Source organism: Jaculus jaculus, chromosome 5, assembly GCF_020740685.1.
Source record: "Jaculus jaculus isolate mJacJac1 chromosome 5, mJacJac1.mat.Y.cur, whole genome shotgun sequence".
Classification (NCBI taxonomy): domain Eukaryota; kingdom Metazoa; phylum Chordata; class Mammalia; order Rodentia; family Dipodidae; genus Jaculus; species Jaculus jaculus.
The window spans coordinates 46,171,466-46,180,046 of NC_059106.1; positions in this window are offsets into that span (position 1 = coordinate 46,171,466).

Genomic DNA, 8,581 nt, shown 5'->3' on the forward strand with positions numbered 1-8,581 from the left:
GTGAAGCCTCAGAGAGCTGCATAGGGGACAACAACGTAAGCAGGTGATGTAAGAGATCTGCACTGAAGCCGGGCGTGGTGGCGCACGCCTTTAATCCCAGCACTCGGGAGGCAGAGGTAGGAGGATCGCCGTGAGTTCAAGGCCATCCTGACACTACATAGTGAATTCCAGGTCAGCCTGGGCCAGAGTGAGACCCTACCTCAAAAAAAAAAAAAAAAAAGAGAGAGAGAGAGAGAGAGATCTGTGCTGTTCCAGCCTTCTATGCCACTTCCTCCATCCACCCCACCTTCAGTGCCTGGCCCCTTGGGATCTTGGGGGCCCTGGACCCTGTCAACATCAAAGCAGCCTCTAGGGATTCCAGGGACTGTTTATATAGGTGACGACAAGGGGCAGAGTCAAAGGAAGCCAGAGTAAATCCATGCCTTTATTTTTTTCCTGTGCTGTGGATTAAACCCAGAGCCTGACACGTGTAATGCAGTGCTGAGCTTCAGGCCCAGATCTTTTTACTTTGTTTTACTTTTTGTTTTGAGACTGGATCACATTAGTTATCCAGGCTAACCTTGAATTCACTCTGTATCCCAGGCAGGTCTTGAACTTGAGATCATGCTGCCTCTGTCTCCCATGTAGCTGAGACTACAGGCTTACAGGCCACAGCCGTCACATCCAACTAAAGCTATGCTCTTGACCCTAGACAAGTGACCTCTCTGATTTATGGGAGACAAGGGGACAGGTAAAGACTGGATAGGGAGGAGGCTGGAGACCCCTGCCTATTCAAAGGTGATATAAAAAGTCAAGGGAAGGGGCTGGAGGGATGGCTTTGCAGTTAAGGTGCTTGCCTGCAAAGCCAAAGGACCCAGGTTTGATTCCCCAGGGCCCATGTTAGCCAGATACACAAAGGGGTGTGTATGTCTGGAGTTCATTTGCAGTGGCTGGAGGCCCTAGCATGCCCATTCTTTCTCCCTCTCTCTCTCCATCTTTCTCTGTCAACTAAATAAATAAATTTTAAAAAATACAAAAAGAGTCAAGGGAGGGCTGGAGAGACTGCTTAGTGGTGAAGGCACTTGCTTGTGAAGCCTAAGGACCCATGTTTGACTCTCTAGATCCCACATTATCCAGACACACGAATGCGAGGCAAGCACAAGTTTGCACATGCCCACTGGGTGGCACAAGCATCTGGAGTTCAATTTCAGTGGCTGAGACCCTAGTGTGCCAATTCTCCATCTCTCTCTAAAATAAATAAATGAATAGAAAAAATATAGTTTACCAGCTTAAAAAAAAAAAAAAAGCCAGGTGAAGTGGTGCACGCCTTTAATCCCAGTACTCAAGAGGCAGAGGTAGGAAGATCACCATGAGTTCAAGGCCACACTGTGACTACATAGTGAATTCCAGGTCAACCTGGGCCAGAATGAGACCCTACTCAAAAAAAAAAAAAAAAAAAAAAAGGCAAGGGAGAGACTCAGGTTATCCTAATGTCACAAGAAACTTTTCCCCTTGGGGAGACTTGAACACATGTCTTCACCCCAAATAGGGCTCAGAAGACAGGCTAAAGTATGGTTGCACCAATATCAGTTCGGTGAACCAGTGAGTTTATTGGGAGTCACTTACAGAACATGAAGAGGGGTTATTTGTAGGAATGTGGAGGCCACAAAGCAGCCGCACCACTGAGAATTCTCACCCCACCCTGGATGATGTCGTCTCCCCATGGCCGCTTCAAGGAGCTCCCTGTGTGAAGATTGCTCCTCTGACAGCCTCGGGGTGAGGGCTTACTTACAGATCCTAGGGACCCCAGAGCAGCCACGCCACCGAGAATCCTCATCCCATCGTGGATGACGACCTCCCACGGCCACTTAGGAGGGTCTGCTGCCTGTGTTGGGATCACCCCTGCGTCTGCTCTTTCCGCAGTCTCCAAGGGGGAGCTGACTTACAGAGCACGAAGACCCCAAAGCAGCGTGCCAGGGGGACTCACTGTCCCTTGATCTTGACCCTCTATGTAGTCTATCTCCCTCCTGAGGCTATGAGACCTCAAGCATTGCATACAAGTCACTGCATACAGCTGGCCCGGGGCACGTCTGAGCTCTCAGGTGGGGATCTAATGACCCTTTCTGTGCCCATCACTCGTGACTTGTCCTAGCTACCTTTGACAAAGATGGCAATGGTTGTTTACTGCTTTCAATGTGGAGGGATTTGCCACACAACACCTGGGCTGGGCGTGAGCCTCAGGGAACAATGCCTGTATGCGTGTTTAGGGATCAGAGAGTCTCCCTGGCTCTCCCCCTGTGATGTAAAGCATCACCTACATAGCTGTGATACACTTCTGCGGAGGGTAAGTTCTGTTGTCAACTTGATCTGGTTAGGAATTCACAGACATTGATTTCTCTCTGCTGGAATCCGAGATTGCTTCCAGGAAGGACTGACTGAAGGAGGAAGTCCTTCCTCCAGAGTGAGCCCTTCCCCCACAGGGGGCCTTATGTAAGGAAGCTCTGGGAAAAAAGAACCCCTTCCTCCCACCCACCTGCCGGTGCCTTCACCTGCTTGTGCATCTTTCCACTTCAGCTCTCCTTTGTCAGCTCTGGAACCAAGTTTCCTCAGCCTTCCCGCCTGGACTGAAAACCAGCAGCTCTCTGGGAAACCTCGAAGCCTTCAGTGCTGGATTGGGACTGCGGAGGCATCTGGCCATGTGGACTCCCAAGCCTGCAGGCTGCTATTGTTGGGCTAATCCATAAACTAATCCAATAAATTCCTGTTTTTACTACAATTCATTCTATCCCTTCTGTTCCTCTAGAGGACCCAGACAAGTACAACTTCTCATCCCCTTCCTTAGCTCCAGCCCCTTCCCCCACCCAGGTAGTTCCTCCTTACATTTTCCTGCTGCATCAGCACAGACCCCAGCTGAGGCACTCTACCCCTTCTGCAGAGCTGACGGCAGCTCTAGCCAAGGGCGGTAATCCCACCAAGAATTAATTGGCTTTTGACCTCCTCTTAATCTACTGCTTCATTTGCCTGGCTCAGCACAGTCAACACTAGGTCAGGTTTAATTGTGGGGAGGGCAGCAGAGTCATCGCTCACCAGGAAGGAGGTCAGATCAGATCTGCTTGGGTGTTGTGTGTTCACTGCAGGCAAGGGGCCTCGGGGAAGGCCTGCTGAGGTACAGAAGGGACTGAAGGGTCCAGGCCCCAGGTTCCCAAAGACCACCACTTTTTTCCAGTCCTGTAGGGCTTCAGGTCTTGGTGGGCCCAGCCTTAGAAATATTTCTTGGAGGGACGTATGGACTGAGCATCTCCAAAGTGCAGGCTCTGAAGATCCAGACCCAGCCCCCAGCAAGGAGACAGTGGGTTATGTATTCAAATCCCATGTCTTTGGCTCGTGCTTAGCCTGGAGACTGCCTTGGCAATACTGTCACCTAGTGGCATTGGGAGGAACTGCAAGTTCCCTCTCAACTGAAATTAAGACTTAAGAGGCAAATCGATCTAAAAGGGAGAAACTTGTTTTATTACAAAGTTGCTAAACAGAGGTAACTATCAAGATATCTTTTTAAATTATTTATTTATTTTCAAAGAGAGAGAAAGAGGGAGAGAATGGCTGCTCCAGGGCCTCTAGCCACTGGAAATGAACTCCAAATGCATGCACCCCTTTATGCATCTGGCTTTACGTGGGTCCTGGGGAATTGAACTCAGGTCATCAGGCATTACAGGCAAGGAGTTTAACTGCTGAGCCATCTCTCCAGCCCAAGCAATATTTTTTAAATAATTTACTTGTTTGTTTATTTATTTATGAGCACGAGAAAGAGGTAGAGAGACAAAGAGAGAATAGGCTTCTAGCCACTGCAAATGAACTCCAGACATATGTGCCACCTTGTGCATCTGGCTTATGTGGGTCCTGGGGAATTAAACCTGGGTCCTTAGGCTTTGCAGGCAAGCACCTTAACTGCTGAGCCATCTCTCCAGCCCCCATCAAGCAATCATAAAAGGAGGGCTGGGGAGATGGCTCAGTGGTTAAAGGTGCTTGCTTGCAAACCCTGGGGCCTGGAATTCAATCCCATGGCACCTATGTAAAGCCAGATGCACAAAGAGGTATGTGGAGTTTGTTTGCAATAGTGAAAGGCACTGAAGTACCCATATATTCTCTCTCTTCCTCAAATAAATTTAAAAATTAATATTTTTATTTATTTGAGAGAAAAAAAGGCAGGAGAGAGAGAGAATGGGCATGCCAGGACCTCTTGCCACTGGAAATGAACTCCAGGTGCACTTTGTGCATCTGGCTTTATGTGGGTACTGGGGAATTAAACGCAGGACATCAGGTTTTGCAAGTAAGTGCCTTTAAGTGCTGAGCTATCTTTCCAGCCCTAAATTTTTTTTTTTTAATTTTTTCAAGGTAGGGTCTCGCTCTAGCTCAGGCTGACCTGGAATTCACTCTGTAGTCTCAGGGTGGCCTCGAACTCATGGCAATCCTCCTACCTCTGCCTCCCGAATGCTGGGATTAAAGGCATGTGCCACCATGCCTGGCTAATAAAATATTAAAAAAAGAAGAAGAAGAAATCTAGCCAGGCGTGGTGGCACATGCCTTTAATCCTAGCACTCAGGAGGCAGATGAGTTCAAGGCCACCCTCAGACTACCTAGTGAATTCCAGGTCAACTGAGGCTAGAAAAAGACCCTCTCCCCCCCCCCAAAAAAAAACTAAAAACAAGAAAAGAAAAGAAAGAGAGAAAGAAAGAAAGAAATCTATGAGCTGCAGAGATGGAGCAGCAGTTAAGGCACTTGCCCATAAAGCCTAACAACTGGAGTTTAATTCCCCAAAACCCACGTAAAGCCAGATACACAAAGTGGCGCATGCACCTGGAGTGAGTTTGCAGTTACAGGCCCTGGCACACCCACATACTTTCTCTCACTCTCTCTCTTTCTCTCTCCTCTCTATTTCTCTGCTTGCAAATAAAAAAATATTTTTTAAAAAACAAATCTGGGCTGGAGAGATGGCTTAGCGGTTAAGCGCTTGCCTGTGAAGCCTAAGGCCCCCGGTTCGAGGCTCGCTTCCCCAGGTCCCATGTTAGCCAGATGCATAAGGGGGCGCACGCGTCTGGAGTTTGTTTGCAGAGGCTGGAAGCCCTGGTGCACCCATTCTCTCTCTCTCCCCCCTATCTGTCTTTCTCTCTGTGTCTGTCACTCTCAAATAAATAAATATACTTAAAAAATATATTTAAAAAACAAATCTAAGAGGACATCTACTTTCCGTCCCTTGATCCCTTAACCCAAAATGGCCCAGAACACCCCAACACTATTTCCTTCTGCTCCGAGTTTGAAGCCTCCTGCTCTGGCTCTAGTAGAAGTCCATTTTTGATCCTGTAACACATGACCTGGGTGGGTCAGCCCTGAGCCAGAAACAGAGTCATCTGTTTGCTCATGACTTGCCTGTTCTTCCACATTCAACACAGAGATGTGGGTGTCTCTCAGCAAGGGGCAGCAAGCAGGGGGCATAGGCCCTTAGCATGAGAGCAGCCCTAGGAGGCCTCGGGATGTGCCCGTCACTGCTATGATCACATCGAACTCCTGTCACTCTGTTACTCTCAGGAACATGGTTCATGGACCAGGCTTAAACTGCAAACTGCTCCTCCCCCACGCCCAGCAACTGCCAACCATGTCAGACCTACTTCCTACTTACACCACATAGGGAGAGCACACAGTGGGTCCTCAGGAAAGTCTCTGGGTCACTTGCCTGTATCTCCAAGCTCATGTCTGATCACTTCTCTGTGGCTCCAGCCATGCTGGCTGCCATTCTGATCTGTAAACAAGTCATTCCACCCCAGGGCCTTTGAACTGCTGTTCAGGTGCTGCGCTGTCCCCAGAACATGCCTGGGTCCCCATCACCGGATTTGGAGGTCCTTCCTGACCGCCCTCACTCATGCTTCAGTTTGCTAACTATTCTGTAGAGGTCAAGTGTCTCAATGGCAGAGTAGAATGCCACTTTTTTTTTTGGGGGGGGGGACTTTTCAAAGTAGAGTCTTGCTCTAGCTTGAGCTGACCTGAAATTCACTATGTAGTCTCAGGATGGCCTTGAACTCACGGCAATCCTCCTACTTCTGCCTCCCGAGTGCTGGGATTAAAGGCATGTGCCACCACACCAGGCTAGAATCCCCCTTCTGCAAATGATTAGAAGGTCGTGCGGCCTCAAGTGTCTTGTTTTAACCTCCGTGTGCTTCAAGTTTATCACCTGTAAGGTTATTGTAAGTCAATAATGAGTATGAAGATAGGAAGCTTTTATAGTAGGGCCTGGTGGGTAGATTGAGTGCTTCAACATGTTGGTACTTATCATGTATGTGTGCGTGTGTGCGCATGTACACACACACACACACACACACACACACACACACACAAAGCCAACGGAGAATGTCGTGTCGGGAGTCCTCCCCTATTGCTCATCCTCGTGTTCCTCAAGATAGTTTCTCACTGAATCCAGAGTTGACATTTTTGGTCCACCTAGCTGATCAGTGAGCTCCAGTGATTTTCCACGTCCCAGTCCCCAGCACTATGGTTACAGGCTTGGGTGGCCACACCAACGTTTACATGCATGCTGGGGATCAAACCCTCATGCCTGCTTGGCACTCTTACCCACTGGTCCATCTCCTGTCCTTGGCAATGATCTTTTGTTTCGGTGGTTTTTTTGTTTGATTGTTTTTTCAAGGTAGGATTTCTCTCTTCTAGTCCAGGCTGACCTGGAACTCACTCTGTAGTTCCAGGCTGGTCTTGAACTCACAGCAATTCTCCTACCTCTGCTTCCCAAGTGCTGGAATTAAAGGCATGTGCCACCATGGCAACTTGTTCTTTCATTTAGTTGCCTGTACTCATGTTTTTCTAAGTTGTTTTTCTAAGTTGTTTTTCTAAGTTGTTTTTCTAAGTTGTAGGAGGGTGGCATCGTGTTGGTCCCAGCCTGATCCATGATAGTTGCTTGTGGTGGTTTGAATGAAATGTCTCCCATACACTCATGTGTTTTGTAATTGGTCCCCAGCTAGTGGCAATTTGGGAAAGTTGTGGAGCTTTTGGGAGGGGCTGTGTCACTATGAATGAGCTTTGGGATGTCATAGCCCAGCCCTAAGACCAGAACTCAGACTACTTCCTTCCAGCTGCTGTGGAGATATAACACCCCAGGCTGTCCTTTCATGTTTTATCTGATGAAAATTTTTATCATGATGAAAATTCCAAAATTACATTACCCATGTAAAGCCAGATATCCTCTGGGCCTCCACACTTGCACACATGTGCACCCAAACACATATAGAATTAAGAGAAAGGTATTTAGGCTCCACTGCCTTTTAAATTTTATTTATTTCAGATAGAGAGAAAGGGGGGAGGTGGCAGATAGAATGGGCATGCCAGGGTCCCTCAGCCACTGTAAATGAACTTCAGGCATACATACCACCTTGTGCATCTGGCTTATGTGGGTCTTGGGGAATTGAACTTGGATCCTTTGCATTTGAAGGCAAATGCCTTAACCACTAAGCCCTCTCTCCAGCTCTGCCTGTGGCTTTCAATGTACCCCCTCCCCCCACCACCACTCTCCATCCTGAGAGAGCAGGAGAGGCCCCCTGCTGGACACCTTAGAGAGTTGCAGCTCTCTAAGATGGACCAGCGCAGCTAAGGGTTAAGGGAACATGGTGCCCTGATGGGCGTTGGTGCTCCTCTGCTGACTCTGGGAAGCCATGTGCTGTGACAATCTCTGGTTCTGTTTCCTCCTGTGCAGAGAGGTTGACAACACCCTCTACTCCTCCAAGTGGACAGCAGCATCGTGTGACAGGAAGTGCCCCATACCCTGTGAGCTGGCATGCCACCTCCCCCATTAGCACCAGCTCTGGGGCAGCTCAGAGGCAGCTGACTGGTCTCCCTGAACTAAATGCCACTGGTGTGTCCAACTGTCACTCCAGTGACAGACTCAGGGGCTGAGGGCCCTCACCCAAGACCCTTGAGTCTCTCCTAAGGCCTTGGGGCCTCCAGCTCCCTCTTCTGAGCCACAGAGCTGGCTACTTGCAGCTTTCCATCCTGCCTCCCAGTCCCCCGCCTGTCCTGCCTCCAGAGGCACTGGGGAAGGCAGGAGCCAAGGGAAGGAGGCCTGGCACTGGCCACACACCAAACTCCAACAGTTAGTCTGCAGCCAGCATACCAGGCCAGGTGCAAAGTGCATCTCCCTCCTGAACCCCACAAGTGCATCTCCCTCCTGAACCCCACCAGCACTTCAAGTTTGGGGACCCCCCACCTGCAGCACTGCCCACGTGCATACCCGTCATCCTGACCCCAGCCACTGCTATCTGCCCCGCCCCCTACAATGGCCCAGTACAGGCTCTGCTCCTCCCCTGTGCCCTCCGGTTGGCTCACAACTCACTCCAGACCCTCACCCCAAAGCCCCACCTTGCTATTTCAGCAGGAGACCTCACGGAGTCACTCTCTAGGCCCAGTGACTTCCCTTATGATTGGCAGCTCGGGTGGGTGTGACCCCTGCTTTCCCCACAGACCAGGGGCCCTTGGGATGAGAGTGATATCGACCTTGGACTAGGAGGTTTGAGGCCAAGGTTTTGTCGAACTCAGCTCCCTATTAGAT